The sequence below is a fragment of the Oncorhynchus mykiss genome, chromosome 10 (assembly GCF_057628025.1).
Source record: "Oncorhynchus mykiss isolate SJ-2025 chromosome 10, ASM5762802v1, whole genome shotgun sequence".
Classification (NCBI taxonomy): domain Eukaryota; kingdom Metazoa; phylum Chordata; class Actinopteri; order Salmoniformes; family Salmonidae; genus Oncorhynchus; species Oncorhynchus mykiss.
Genome location: NC_143031.1, coordinates 73220593 through 73237500, shown reverse-complemented (window position 1 = coordinate 73237500; position 16908 = coordinate 73220593).

Sequence of the window (16908 nt, the reverse complement as noted above, 5' to 3'; positions counted from 1 at the left end):
CCACTTAAGGAAGGCTTTATGACACAGTGCTTACATGTATATAATCTACATTATTACCACTTAAGGAAGGCTTTATGACACAGTGCCTACATGTATATTATCTACATTATTACCACTTAAGGAAGGCTTTATGACACAGTGCCTACATGTATATTATCTCCATTATTACCACTTAAGGAAGGCTTTATGACACAGTGCTTACATTTATATTATCTACATTATTACCACTTAAGGAAGGCTTTATGACACAGTGCCTACATGTATATTATCTCCATTATTACCACTTAAGGAAGGCTTTATGACACAGTGCTTACATGTATATAATCTACATTATTACCAGTTAAGGAAGGCTTTATGACACAGTGCTTTACATGTATATAATCTATATTATTACCACTTAAGGAAGGCTTTATGACACAGTGCTTTACATGTATATAATCTACATTATTACCAGTTAAGGAAGGCTTTATGACACAGTGCTTTACATGTATATAATCTACATTATTACCACTTAAGGAAGGCTTTATGACACAGTGCTTACATGTATATAATCTATATTATTACCACTTAAGGAAGGCTTTATGACACAGTGCTTTACATGTATATAATCTACATTATTACCAGTTAAGGAAGGCTTTATGACACAGTGCTTTACATGTATATAATCTACATTATTACCAGTTAAGGAAGGCTTTATGACACAGTGCTTTACATGTATATTATCTATATTATTACCACTTAAGGAAGGCTTTATGACACAGTGCTTACATGTATATTATCTACATTATTACCACTTAAGGAAGGCTTTATGACACAGTGCTTACATTTATATTATCTCCATTATTACCACTTAAGGAAGGCTTTATGACACAGTGCCTACATGTATATAATCTACATTATTACCAGTTAAGGAAGGCTTTATGACACAGTGCTTACATGTATATTATCTACATTATTACCACTTAAGGAAGGCTTTATGACACAGTGCCTACATGTATATTATCTCCATTATTACCACTTAAGGAAGGCTTTATGACACAGTGCTTACATGTATATTATCTCGATTATTACCACTTAAGGAAGGCTTTATGACACAGTGCCTACATGTATATTATCTACATTATTACCACTTAAGGAAGGCTTTATGACACAGTGCCTACATGTATATTATCTACATTATTACCACTTAAGGAAGGCTTTATGACACAGTGCTTACATGTATATTATCTCGATTATTACCACTTAAGGAAGGCTTTATGACACAGTGCTTACATTTATATTATCTACATTATTACCACTTAAGGAAGGCTTTATGACACAGTGCTTACATTTATATTATCTACATTATTAAAACTTAAGGAAGGCTTTATGACACAGTGCTTACATTTATATTATCTACATTATTACCACTTAAGGAAGGCTTTATGACACAGTGCTTACATTTATATTATCTACATTATTACCACTTAAGGAAGGCTTTATGACACAGTGCTTACATGTATATTATCTACATTATTACCACTTAAGGAAGGCTTTATGACACAGTGCTTTACATGTATATTATCTACATTATTACCACTTAAGGAAGGCTTTATGACACAGTGCTTACATTTATATTATCTACATTATTACCACTTAAGGAAGGCTTTATGACACAGTGCTTACATGTATATTATCTACATCATTACCACTTAAGGAAGGCTTTATGACACAGTGCTTACATGTATATTATCTACATTATTACCACTTAAGGAAGGCTTTATGACACAGTGCTTTACATGTATATTATCTACATTATTACCACTTAAGGAAGGCTTTATGACACAGTGCTTACATGTATATAATCTACATTATTACCACTTAAGGAAGGCTTTATGACACAGTGCTTACATTTATATTATCTACATTATTACCACTTAAGGAAGGCTTTATGACACAGTGCTTACATGTATATAATCTACATTATTACCACTTAAGGAAGGCTTTATGACACAGTGCTTACATGTATATAATCTATATTATTACCACTTAAGGAAGGCTTTATGACACAGTGCTTACATTTATATTATCTACATTATTACCACTTAAGGAAGGCTTTATGACACAGTGCTTTACATGTATATAATCTACATTATTACCAGTTAAGGAAGGCTTTATGACACAGTGCTTACATGTACAGTGTATTATCTATATTATTACCACTTAAGGAAGGCTTTATGACACAGTGCTTACATGTATATTATCTACATTATTACCACTTAAGGAAGGCTTTATGACACAGTGCCTACATGTATATTATCTACATTATTACCACTTAAGGAAGGCTTTATGACACAGTGCCTACATGTATATTATCTCCATTATTACCACTTAAGGAAGGCTTTATGACACAGTGCTTACATTTATATTATCTACATTATTACCACTTAAGGAAGGCTTTATGACACAGTGCCTACATGTATATTATCTCCATTATTACCACTTAAGGAAGGCTTTATGACACAGTGCTTACATGTATATAATCTACATTATTACCACTTAAGGAAGGCTTTATGACACAGTGCCTACATGTATATTATCTACATTATTACCACTTAAGGAAGGCTTTATGACACAGTGCCTACATGTATATTATCTCCATTATTACCACTTAAGGAAGGCTTTATGACACAGTGCTTACATTTATATTATCTACATTATTACCACTTAAGGAAGGCTTTATGACACAGTGCCTACATGTATATTATCTCCATTATTACCACTTAAGGAAGGCTTTATGACACAGTGCTTACATGTATATAATCTACATTATTACCACTTAAGGAAGGCTTTATGACACAGTGCCTACATGTATATAATCTATATTATTACCACTTAAGGAAGGCTTTATGACACAGTGCTTACATTTATATTATCTACATTATTACCACTTAAGGAAGGCTTTATGACACAGTGCCTACATGTATATAATCTACATTATTACCACTTAAGGAAGGCTTTATGACACAGTGCCTACATGTATATAATCTACATTATTACCACTTAAGGAAGGCTTTATGACACAGTGCCTACATGTATATAATCTACATTATTACCACTTAAGGAAGGCTTTATGACACAGTGCCTACATGTATATAATCTATATTATTACCACTTAAGGAAGGCTTTATGACACAGTGCTTTACATGTATATTATCTACATTATTACCACTTAAGGAAGGCTTTATGACACAGTGCTTACATGTATATTATCTACATTATTACCACTTAAGGAAGGCTTTATGACACAGTGCTTACATGTATATAATCTATATTATTACCACTTAAGGAAGGCTTTATGACACAGTGCTTACATGTATATTATCTACATTATTACCACTTAAGGAAGGCTTTATGACACAGTGCTTACATGTATATAATCTACATTATTACCACTTAAGGAAGGCTTTATGACACAGTGCTTACATGTATATAATCTATAGTATTACCACTTAAGGAAGGCTTTATGACACAGTGCCTACATGTATATAATCCACATTATTACCGTACCAGTTAAGGAAGGATTTATGACAAATGTCTGTATTTGTTGTGTTAGAAAGGACTAAACTCAATGATTAGGGTTTTAACAGTTTGCTAACTTTCCCAAAAATCACAGGTTTTCCAGAAATCCTGTTTGGAAGATTTCAGATCTGCTTACCAGGGAGATGTTTCAAAATGACAAGGTTGTGAGGGCAAGATTGTTTTCCCCAGAGAACAGATAGGAACATGCACTACCATGTGCTTTTTACAGTCTTTGTAGTCCCACATTCAGACTGTCCGTTGATGTCCCTGGCAGGCTGACAGACTGATCAGTAATGTGGCTTTTGTCTGATGTGACATGGTCCTGTTCAGCAAGCACAGAGGTAAAGCTAGCCTGGGTATGTGTCTGCCTGCTGGTACACATGTGAGCACATGCTTGTGAGGGAGAGGGAGAGAACGACGTTCACAAAAGAGAGAGAGAGAGAGATTTACTACACAGATAGAAACTCACGGCAGAGATGGAGAGGAGGGGAGAGACAACTCTTCTGATGTAAGGTGTAATTAAGAGCTGCTCGTTAGTGAAACTCTCAGTCATGAGAAAGAACATGACTAATGGACAGGAGAAGAGCCAGATCTTCCATGCAGCCCCCAGGGGAGAAGGAATAATGAGCACAACATTACCACACACACACACACACACACACACACACACACACACACACACACACACTCCAAATGTTGTGGCATCCTTTTCTTGTCTTCCTCGTGCTTCGCTGCATCTAATGATGACAAATGTAATAACACACTTTTCTGTCAGCCCAGGACAACGAGTTGAAAGGAAATCCCTTCTGTGTCGATTAGGAGGAGTAGAGACATCAGGCCAGAGCTATTGATTGCAGAGCACGCTGCTCGGAGAACCCTGACCTGCGCAAACAAAAGCGCACGCAAACACACACGATAGATTACTAGATTGATGATTTGAGCCGGGAATATTGCTTTGGTCAGCGTGTGCGGTAACACTAACCTCTCATGTTCCCACAGTACTACTGTCACCTGACCAGTGAAAAACTGCAGTAAGGAGCTCTTATAATAGACTACGTATAGGCCAGCGTGTTTCCTGGTCGGGTAACATGATCAATTACCGCACGGTAATAGCATGCAAAGCAAAATTCTCCTTCCTATAAACTCTTTGGCTGCCTACATAGGAGAACCCTCTGTAGAAAGGGTTCCTCATGGAACCTAAAATAGTTCTACCTGGAATCAAAATTATTATTCAATGGTTCTCCTATGGGGACAGCGGAAGAACCCTTGCTTGTTCTAGATAGCACTTTTTTTCTAATTGTACATTTTTACCCAATTGACTCAAATGGAGGAAAATGTAATGAATGTTGAAGTGGATTCCAGGAACCTTTGAAATGGGCTGAGGTGATTGAGTTAGTTTTACAGGTTTCCTATTTCCCAGTTTGACACCAAGAATATACAGTATATTATGTAAAAGGGGCACTCCAACACAATACATTATTATTTCACATCGTTTCTGAAGTCAGACGAGATCACGTTCTCATCAGGCTGCCATTACATTTTTAATGAGAAATCAAATTGGCTTTAAATTGTTCTCTGTATTAAAACTCTCCTGCTCTGATTGAAGCACAAATGCACATTTCTCTTCTAATTAATGTTCCACCTCTCATTATCTCTTGATTTATTTGGTGCATTTTACACTATTCATTTATTTATTTTCAGATGTTTTATCATGCAGTTAAGACCCTCGGACTTGAATTAATATTTGCAATTATTTTTTGTTCGTATCAGATGAATTGGTTCAATGTTGTGTTTTGTTTCTTTAATGTTTAGCTCATTAAGGTCTGTCTGACAATAATACTTTAACACCTACATTGTTTTGATGGTTATGGTGTGTGGGTAGTTTAACACTGTTTTGATGGTTATGGTGTGTGGGTGGTGTGTGGGTAGTGTATGGCTAGTTTAACACTGTTTTGATGGTTATGGTGTGTGGGTAGTTTAACACTGTTTTGATGGTTATGGTGTGTGGGTGGTGTGTGGGTAGTGTATGGCTAGTTTAACACTGTTTTGATGGTTATGGTGTGTGGGTAGTTTAACATTGTTTTGATGGTTATGGTGTGTGGGTGGTGTGTGGGTAGTGTATGGCTAGTTTAACACTGTTTTGATGGTTATGGTGTGTGGGTAGTTTAACACTGTTTTGATGGTTATGGTGTGTGGGTGGTGTGTGGGTAGTGTATGGCTAGTTTAACACTGTTTTGATGGTTATGGTGTGTGGGTAGTTTAACATTGTTTTGATGGTTATGGTGTGTGGGTGGTGTGTGGGTAGTGTATGGCTAGTTTAACACTGTTTTGATGGTTATGGTGTGTGGGTAGTTTAACACTGTTTTGATGGTTATGGTGTGTGGGTAGTTTAACATTGTTTTGATGGTTATGGTGTGTGGGTGGTGTGTGGGTAGTGTATGGCTAGTTTAACACTGTTTTGATGGTTATGGTGTGTGGGTGGTGTGTGGGTAGTGTATGGCTAGTTTAACACTGTTTTGATGGTTATGGTGTGTGGGTAGTTTAACATTGTTTTGATGGTTATGGTGTGTGGGTGGTGTGTGGGTAGTGTATGGCTAGTTTAACACTGTTTTGATGGTTATGGTGTGTGGGTAGTTTAACACTGTTTTGATGGTTATGGTGTGTGGGTGGTGTGTGGGTAGTGTATGGCTAGTTTAACACTGTTTTGATGGTTATGGTGTGTGGGTAGTTTAACATTGTTTTGATGGTTATGGTGTGTGGGTGGTGTGTGGGTAGTGTATGGCTAGTTTAACACTGTTTTGATGGTTATGGTGTGTGGGTAGTTTAACACTGTTTTGATGGTTATGGTGTGTGGGTAGTTTAACACTGTTTTGATGGTTATGGTGTGTGGGTAGTGTATGGGTAGTTTAACACTGTTTTGATGGTTATGGTGTGTGGGTAGTGTGTGGGTAGTTTAACACTGTTTTGATGGTTATGGTGTGTGGGTAGTGTATGGGTAGTTTAACACTGTTTTGATGGTTATGTTGTATGGGTAGTGTATGGGTAGTTTAACACTGTTTTGATGGTTATGGTGTGTGGGTAGTGTGTGGGTAGTTTAACACTGTTTTGATGGTTATGGTGTGTGGGTAGTTTAACACTGTTTTGATGGTTATGGTGTGTGGGTAGTTTAACACTGTTTTGATGGTTATGTTGTATGGGTAGTGTATGGGTAGTTTAACATTGTTTTGATGGTTATGGTGTGTGGGTAGTGTATGGGTAGTTTAACATTGTTTTGATGGTTATGGTGTGTGGGTAGTGTATGGGTAGTTTAACATTGTTTTGATGGTTATGGTGTGTGGGTAGTGTATGGGTAGTTTAACACTGTTTTGATGGTTATGTTGTATGGGTAGTTTCACATTGTTATGATGGTTATGGTGTGTGGGTAGTGTATGGGTAGTTTAACACTGTTTTGATGGTTATGTTGTATGGGTAGTTTCACATTGTTATGATGGTTATGGTGTGTGGGTAGTTTGACATTGTTCTGATGGTTATGGTGTGTGGGTAGTTGTTGCTCTATGGGATGTTGTCACACAGCTATGCACACACACACACACACACACACACACACACACACACACACACACACACACAGACACACACACTGAGGGAGGATGACAAACAATCATATCTTGAGTTTGCGGGTCTTGAGAGAGAGAGATATTTACTTGTCTTTTAACATCTTGTGATGGGGTTTGTTGCACCACGGTCGTCTCCTTCTCCATTCCTCCTAATTAGCAGCATACAGTATAACGTCACTTTTGAAAGACTGATGTTTATGGCTGAGCTTGTGCCTCTCACAGGAATAACTCTCTCTCTCTGTTAATGAGCACGAGTTTGGTCATTTATTTTTGCATGTTTATAAGATTAGCTTTTTAAATTTAGGCATAATGATATTTTAAACCCTAAGCTCCGGTACGGGATGGATGCATCCAAACTGAATGACAGAATGGTATGACAGAGCGAGTGAAATGATGAAATGATTATGGTTTGGTTTCATGTTGTTATTTTATCTAAAAGCTCATTGGCTTGTGGCCCTATATACAGTTGTACTGAGTGGCGGATTCAGGATGCGCCTCAGAAACCATTGCCAAAACATCCCGGCTCTATCATTTGGCTGGCGGCCTGAGTTCTTACAAGGCAGACTGTGTGTTTCTAATCAAAACCAACTGGAGAAAGATACTGTGCATGGTGGTGGTGGTGGGGGGGTGAAGTCTGAATGGAAGAGGGGGAGATTGAGTGAAGAAAGAGTGGAGGATGAACAGACGAGTGCAGTCTGCTTTGAGTCAGCTGGGACGGAAGGACTGAGGGAAGGAACTCTGGGGATGTGACTCAGTGTCCCTGCCAAAGGAGGAGATGGGATGGGAAGGAGGAGGTGTTTGGTGTGAGCCCAAATCCCATTGCGATCAAGATGGAAGCTGTCTTAGGACTTTTTCACTGTGCCCCGGTGTTTTTGCCTGACTCCAGAAGGGCCATCCTATTGCCAGCTCCCCTTTTCCCCAGCAAAGCTATCAACAGTGATTGATTAGGATGTGTGAACCCTAAAAGTGTTCGAGGCCAGGAGGGATTTGGATCGACATCACAGAAAATCAGTATTGACTTTTCGGAACAGCATTGAGGATATATTCTGTTTATTCATAAATCGGACTCGTTTGATGGATGGTTTACTTAGGGACAGGTAAAGAGACAAATTGCTACAAGTCTCAATTACAAAGTGATGTTTATCTTTCTTTTCCCCAGAACCACTCAGATCAGTGTCGACACGGTGTTGTACCCCTGTTCAGTGTCGACACGGTGTTGTACCCCTGTTCAGTGTCGACACGGTGTTGTACCCCTGTTCAGTGTCGACACTGTGTTGTAACCCTGTTCAGTGTCGACACGGTGTTGTACCCCTGTTCAGTGTCGACACGGTGTTGTACCCCGGTTCAGTGTCGACACGGTGTTGAACCCTTGTTCAGTGTCGACACGGTGTTGTACCCCTGTTCAGTGTCGACACGGTGTTGTACCCCTGTTCAGTGTCGACACGGTGTTTTACCCCTGTTCAGTGTCGACACGGTGTTGTACCCCTGTTCAGTGTTGACACGGTGTTGTACCCCTGTTCAGTGTTGACACTGTGTTTTATCCCTGTTCAGTGTTGACACGGTGTTGTACCCCTGTTCAGTGTTGACACGGTGTTGTACCCCTGTTCAGTGGTGACACGGTGTTGTAACCCTGTTCAGTGTCGACACAGTGTTGTACCCCTGTTCAGTGTCGACACGGTGTTGAACCCTTGTTCAGTGTCGACACGGTGTTGTACCCCTGTTCAGTGTCGACACGGTGTTGTACCCCTGTTCAGTGTTGACACGGTGTTGTACCCCTGTTCAGTGTTGACACGGTGTTGTACCCCTGTTCAGTGTCGACACGGTGTTGTACCCCTGTTCAGTGTCGACACGGTGTTGTACCCCTGTTCTGGGAGTGTTTGGTTGTTCAGCACTTGGGACTCTACCATAGTCTTCTGAACTTTGGTGTAGTATTGAAAACAGACCAGGAACGCAGCCAAACACTGAAAGTCTGAGGTGCGCTTGATTCCGCTTAGTGTTGACTCTTTCATTAGGTCCATTGTAGGCTAACGACATACTAAATCAAATCTCGTATTTTACATATTTGACCCAGGCCTGTTTCACTGTTGGATTGATCATACGCTCTTCAAGCGGTTGCCATGATTGTTCCCCTCTAAAAGACGAGCCACTCGATGGCACCAATGTTTTCCTTTAATGCATAAGGAAAGGTACAATCCAACTGAGGCCCATCACTTGCTTGACGTAAATCTCATGTCTAGTATTTGTTAGCCTTTTGTTCATGGCAAGGTCACACAAATCAGTGTCAAACATGAGACAGCATGTGACATCAAAACTCCCTCTGAAACGTAACACACATGCTGTCTTGACAGCCATGTCTCCTGTTCCAATCTCCCAGAAAAATACTACCCACTCAGATTTAAAGGGGGGGAACACATCTCAAGGAACTGTGAAAAATTACTTCATCCCTGAATATAGAGGGCCACCGCGGCAATTCATCTTGCAAATGGGGGAAGATTGAAAATCATATCTCCAGCTTTCGGTGGTATCATTACCTCTGCATACATGCACCGCATGTAAATATGCACTAGGCTTGGGCATACAGAATAACCACTGGCCTGCGCTTCAAGGCTAAGGCCGGGATTCAACCCTGCAGATGTCATCTCAGTTAGAAATTACCTTTAAATGCCAAGCGTGCTATAATGTTGATCTAGCGCGGATCGGAATGAATCCCGGCCTAAGTCAAGGTTTCCTGCCAGACTTTAAGTCATTACATTCCCATGCTACCGCCGGCGCGTTACAGCCCTAATATCCACCCAACGAATCCCTCCACACCTATATATCCGTCTCATAATCTCATAAATCTATTTCATCTGCCATCCCAGCGGTTGACACCGGCAACAGACGGTGTTATTCAGTTGTTGTGTGGGAACGAGGTGGCAGTCAGTACAATCTCTGGGTGGGTATCCGTGGTATGGGTTGCCGTGGCGCAGGTTGCCCCCGGAGACGGGAGTTAATGGCGTGGCGTGATAATAATACAGCCCAGAGTGAGTTCTCGGCGGGGAGACGCCACAGACAGAGAGGAGGTTTCAGGCCTCACCGTGCACTGAGCTAGGCCCACTCCTCCTTTGTATGTATAATGGTGTAGAGATAGAGACGGTGATATGGTACTGTTAGAGTTTGCTTAATTTTTTTTAACCATAAAGGTATTATCTTGAACACTTAAGGTAAATTATTACTGTTTATCACTCTTCATTGACAGTATATTAATAACAGGACAAAAGAAAATCATGGGCATTAATATGGAGTTGGTCCCCCCTTTGCTGCTGTAACAGCCTCCACTCTTCTGGGAAGACGTTCCACTAGATGTTGGACCAATGCTGCGGGGACTTGCTTCCATCCCATCACAAGAGTATTAGTGAGGTCAGGCAATGATGTTGGTGGGTTAGGCCTGGCTCGCAGTCGGCGTTCCAATTCATCCCAAAGGTGTTTGATGGGGTCAGGGCTCTTTGCAGGCCAGTCAAGTTCTTCCACACCGATCTCGATAAACCATTTCTGTATGGACCTCGCTCTGTGCACGGTGGATTGTCATGCTGAAACAGGAAAGGGCATTCCCCAAATGGTTGCTAAAGTTGGAAGCACCGAATTGTCTCGAATGTCATTGAATGAGGTAGCGGTAATATTTCCCTTCACTGTAATTAAGGGGCCTAGCCCGAACCATGAAAAACAGCCCCAGACCATTAATCATCCGCTACCAAACTTTAGTTGACACTATGCATTCGGGCAGGTAGCGTTCTCCTGGTATCCACCAAATCCAGATGAATCCGTCGGACTGCCAGATGGTGAAGTGTGATTCATCACTAGAGAACGCGTTTCCACTGCTCCAGAGTCCAATGGTGGCGAGCTTTACACGACTCCAGCCTACTCTTTGCATTGCGCATTGTGATCTTAGGCTTGTGTGCAGTTCTTGTGATGGCGTTGCTTCCTGAGGCAGTGAGGAACTCGGTAGTGAGTGTTGCAACCGAGGACAGGCAATTTTTATGTGCTACGCGCTTCAGCGGCCCGGTTCTGTGAGCTTGTGTGGCCTACCACTTTGCAGCTAAGCCGTTGTTGCTCCTAGACATTTCCACTTCACAATAACAGCACTTACAGTTGACCAGGGCAGCTCTAAAAAGGGCAGAAATTTGACAAAGTGTTGGAAAGGTGGCACCCTTGGCCATGTTGAAAGTCACTGAGCTCTTCAGGTAGGCCATTATACTGTCAATGTTTGTCTATGGAGATTGCATGGCTGTGTGCTCAATTTTATACACCTGCCAGCAACGAGAGTGTCTGAAATAGCCAAATCCACTAACTTGAAGGGGTGTCCGCATACTGTTGTGTGTTCATCCTGTTTCACACATGTACAGGTGTGTATTAATTGTATGTTTTTTTTTTTTTGCCTTGCTCAAGGGGTACAGACAGATATTTCACCTTGTCTGCTCGGGGATTCGAACAAGCATCCTTTCGGTTACTGGCCCAATGCTTTAACAGCTAGGCTACCTCCACTAAGGTATGCGGAGTTAGCCTAGCAGGGCGGCAGGTAGGCTAGTGTTAAGAGCGTTGGACTAGGAACCGCAAGGTTGCAAGATCGAATCCCCGAGCTGACAAGGTAAAAATCTGTTGTTCTGCCCCTGAACAACCCACTGTTCCTAGGCTGTCATTGAAAATAAGATTTTGTTCTTAACTGACTTGCCTAGTTAAATAAATGTGTAATTACAGCCATCACTGCATTCTCTTCCCATCTTATGTCATGTATTTTATTAAATTACAAATCCACCAGGACATTGAATGCAAAAAATCTGTTTTATAACCCTGAGCCACAGTGCTTGGCTAGCTAGCTTGGTCCCTCAACCCATGTGGTTAGTGAATGACCCATACTATCATACTGGCCCTCCTACTGAGAAACAGGTACAAATTAGTTTAGAACTAAAAATAGAATCACTTTGAGGTGGGGTTCTCTCTCAGAGACACAGAAAGCACTTTTAGGTATTCATGCAACACCAATGATGAATACTTGCAACAAAAAAAAAGCAAATTAAATGAAAACCTCACTTTAATTCATAATTTAAAGCTATCAAAGCACTGTTAATGCTTGCTAATGTTGTTACAAGGTTAGAAAATGACAAAATTACAAAGATCTCAAATGTAACGTCATAATGAGCACTTTTAATGCTCAACATTTCTTTCCAAACCACATAATGGGCACTTTTAATGCTCAACATTTCTTTCCAAACCACATAATGGGCACTTTTAATGCTCAACATTTCTTTCCAAACCACATAATGGGCACTTTTAATGCTCAACATTTCTTTCCAAACCATGTCCGTCACAGTTAGGCTGTGCCTGAAATAGCACCCTATGCCCTATAGTGCATCAATTTGGACCAGGGCCCACAAAGTCAAAAGTAGTTAACTAAATAGGGAATAAATGATGCAGAAAAATGAATCCATGCTTTTGTTACTTCTAGGTTAGACTGCTGTAATGCTCTACCCTCCGGCTACCCGGATAAAGCACTAAATATACTTCAGTTAGTGCTAAATATGGCGTGCAAAGGAGCAAAATAAATAAATTAATTAAATACAGTTGGGAAAGAGGTAGTTGTTTGGGCTAAATTATAGGTGGGCTATGTACAGGTGCAGTAATATGTGAGCTGCTCTGACAGTTGGTGCTTAAAGCTAGTGAGGGAGATAAGTGTTTCCAGTTTCAGAGATTTTTGTAGTTCGTCCCAGTCATTGGCAGCAGAGAACTGGAAAGAGAGGCGGCCAAAGAAAGAATTGGTTTTGGGGGTGACTAGAGAGATATACCTGCTGGAGCGTGTGCTACAGGTGGGAGATGCTATGGTGACCAGCGAGCTGAGATAAGGGGGGACTTTACCTAGCAGGGTCTTGTAGATGACATGGAGCCAGTGGGTTTGGCGACGAGTATGAAGCGAGGGCCAGCCAACGAGAGCGTACAGGTCGCAATGGTGGGTAGTATATGGGGCTTTGGTGACAAAACGGATTGCACTGTGATAGACTGCATCCAATTTGTTGAGTAGGGTATTGGAGGCTATTTTGTAAATGACATCGCCAAAGTCGAGGATTGGTAGGATGGTCAGTTTTACAAGGGTATGTTTGGCAGCATGAGTGAAGGATGCTTTGTTGCGAAATAGGAAGCCAATTCTAGATTTAACTTTGGATTGGAGATGTTTGATATGGGTCTGGAAGGAGAGTTTACAGTCTAACCAGACACCTAAGTATTTGTAGTTGTCCACGTATTCTAAGTCAGAGCCGTCCAGAGTAGTGATGTTGGACAGGCGGGTAGGTGCAGGTAGCGATCGGTTGAAGAGCATGCATTTAGTTTTACTTGTATTTAAGAGCAATTGGAGGCCACGGAAGGAGAGTTGTATGGCATTGAAGCTTGCCTGGAGGGTTGTTAACACAGTGTCCAAAGAAGGGCCGGAAGTATACAGAATGGTGTCGTCTGCGTAGAGGTGTATCAGAGACTCACCAGCAGCAAGAGCGACCTCATTGATGTATGCAGAGAAGAGAGTCGGTCCAAGAATTGAACCCTGTGGCACCCCCATAGAGACTGCCAGAGGTCCGGACAACAGACCCTCCGATTTGACACACTGAACTCTATCAGAGAAGTAGTTGGTGAACCAGGCGAGGCAATCATTTGAGAAACCAAGGCTGTTGAGTCTGCCGATGAGGATGTGGTGATTGACAGAGTCGAAAGCCTTGGCCAGATCAATGAATACGGCTGCACAGTAATGTTTCTTATCGATGGCGGTTCATATATCGTTTAGGACCTTGAGCGTGGCTGAGGTGCACCCATGACCAGCTCTGAAACCGGATTGCATAGCAGAGAAGGTATGTTTTATGATTAAGTATAGTCTGGCCCAGGAGTGTGAAGGTGAACGGAAAGGCTCTGGAGCAACGAACCGCCCTTGCTGTTTCTGCCCGACCGGTTCCCCTCTCTCCACTGGGATTCTCTGCCTCTAACCCTATTACAGGGGCTGAGTCACTGGCTTACTGGTGCTCTTCCATGCCGTCCCTAGGAGGGGTGCGTCACTTGAGTGGGTTGAGTCACTGACGTGATCTTCCTGTCTGGGTTGGCGCCCCCCCCTTGGGTTGTGCCATGGCGGAGATCTTTGTGGGCTATACTCAGCCTTGTCTCAGGATGGTAAGTTAGTGGTTGAAGATATCCCTCTAGTGGTTTGGGGGCTGTGCTTTGGAAAAGTGGGTGGGGCTATATCCTTCCTGTTTGGCCCTGTCTGGGGGTATCATCGGATGGGGCCACAGTGTCTCCTGACCCCAGTATTTATGCTGCAGTAGTTTATGTGTCGGGGGCTAGGGTCCGTTTGTTATATCTGGAGTACTTCTCCTGTCTTATCCGGTGTCCTGTGTGAATTTAAGTAGGCTCTCTCTTATTCTCTCTTTCTCTCGGAGGACCTGAGCCCTAGGACCATGCCTCAGGACTACCTGGCATGATTACTCCTTTCTGTCTCCAATCCACCTGGCCGTGCTGCTGCTCCAGTTTCAACTGTTCTGCTTGCGGCTGTGGAATCCTGACCTGTTCACTGGACGTGCTACCTGTCCCAGACCTGCTGTTTTCAACTCTCTAGAGACAGCAGGAGTGGTAGAGATACTCTTAATGATCGGCTATGAAAAGCCAACTGACATTTACTCCTGAGGTGCTGACTTGCTGCACCCTCGACAACTACAGTGATTATTATTATTTGACCATGCTGGTCATTTATGAACATTTGAACATCTTGGCCATGTTCTATTATAATCTCCACCCGGCACAGCCAGAAGAGGACTGGCCACCCCTCATAGCCTGGTTCCTCTCTAGGTTTCTTCCTAGGTTTTGGCCTTTCTAGGGAGTTTTTCCTATCCACCGTGCTTCTACACCTGCATTGTTTGCTGTTTGGGGTTTTAGGCTGGGTTTCTGTACAGCACTTTGAGATATCAGCTGATGTACGAAGGGCTATATAAATACATTTGATTTGATTTGATTTGAATAGGGGCCAAAGTCAAAAGTAGTGCACTATATAGGGAATAGGGTGCCATTTGGGATACACATATAACCAACTGGTAATGCTCCTTTTTCTCCAGACCTCACACAGCATCCTCAATGCCCAAACATGAATCTCACCTCCATCAATAAGTGATCAGTCCCAGTTTGCTCTGTGACACCGGGCCATTGGCATGCTGGTCAGACGGTGGTGCTGTGAAAGGATGTCTACCCACTGTATTATTCAACACTGGTGTTTGGCAGCTGTGTGAGGCAGGAGACGAGCTGATAATAAGTCTGATTACCGCTTGTTGTGCTTTTATCCATTATTTACATCTCCCCAAATCAGGTTTGAAGTCGGCGTGGGAGAGCTTCTGGTGAGGAGAAAGAAAGAGATGGAGACTGAGATAGACGGAGAGAGAGAGAGAGGCGGAGAGCGAGACAAAGAGAGAGACAGAGAGAGAGACAGATACATGGTTCTTCTCTCTCTACACCTTTCCAGTCACTCCATCTTTAGGACGAGGAACGAAGGAAGACAGGAGCGAAAGAGAGAGGATGTCTAGGAGACATCCACATTGTGTGGCACGTCACTCCCATCCCAACACTCACAGAAGCACATTATGAATATGACAGCAACCCCTAGGACACAAGCGCGAGGGAAACATCTATTTACATGGAAAACCACATTTGTTTCCACTCTGTCGTCCTCATTCTGTCCCAACTGCCTTTGTTCATTCACTGCACCCCCATAATGATTTCACCGCGTCTCTCTTAGAAAAACAACGTTGTAATTGATCGCAGCTAGGACAGAAAGCAAACAGAGAGAGTTTGAATGGAGGGAAGAAAACACATTGTCATTACGAGCACATAAGCCTCATGCCTGAGTGCACTCTCAGCAGCAATGCTATAGGAGCTTCCCTGACAGGCTAATTCAATGCTAACCGGGAAATAAATGTTATTGCGAATCAAAACAACGTTATTGAGGATGGCAAGGAGAGCCGAGCGAAGGAATCTCTAGTGATTCCCTGTCTAATTGATCCACTCCCTAGTCTCGTTAGCATGCACTAACAGAGTAAACTGAACTGATGGGCTGCCATCCACACACCCACCACTACTCAGTTAAGCCTGTCCACTTACCATACATGTAGTTTGGCATATAGCTCTACACACACAGACACACATACAGTATACAGCAGTGGAGGCTGCTGAGGGGAGGAGGGCTCATAATAATGGCTGGAATGGAGTGAATGGAATGTGTTTCATGTGGTCGATGCCATTCCATTGACTCCATTCCAGACGTTATGAGCTGTCCTGCCCTCAGCAGCCTCCATGTTTCTGCTGACATTACGGCAGGCTATTTGTTTGTCAGCTTGTCTATAATTAGATAAAAGAGAAGCTCTGTTTCCTGAGAAGACTAAACAAACTCTTGCTCACCAGAATAACGTAACAAATCGATATAATGAATGCTTCAATGTAGTTGACATCGGTAAAGGTCTCCGTCATCTCCGCTTATCCACCCCCCACCCCCCCCCCCCAAAAAAAAATGGGTAAGGTTGTCTGTGCAAAATGTCCAAATAACATCAGTTTGACCGGTTGTAAGGAAATAAAAAGCTACGAAAAGGACCCAACATGTTTCTGATAAGATTTCTGTTCAGCTTGGATGCATAGCCTATTTTATGTGGTTTAAATCGTATCAGCTGATAAAGATAGCACCTCT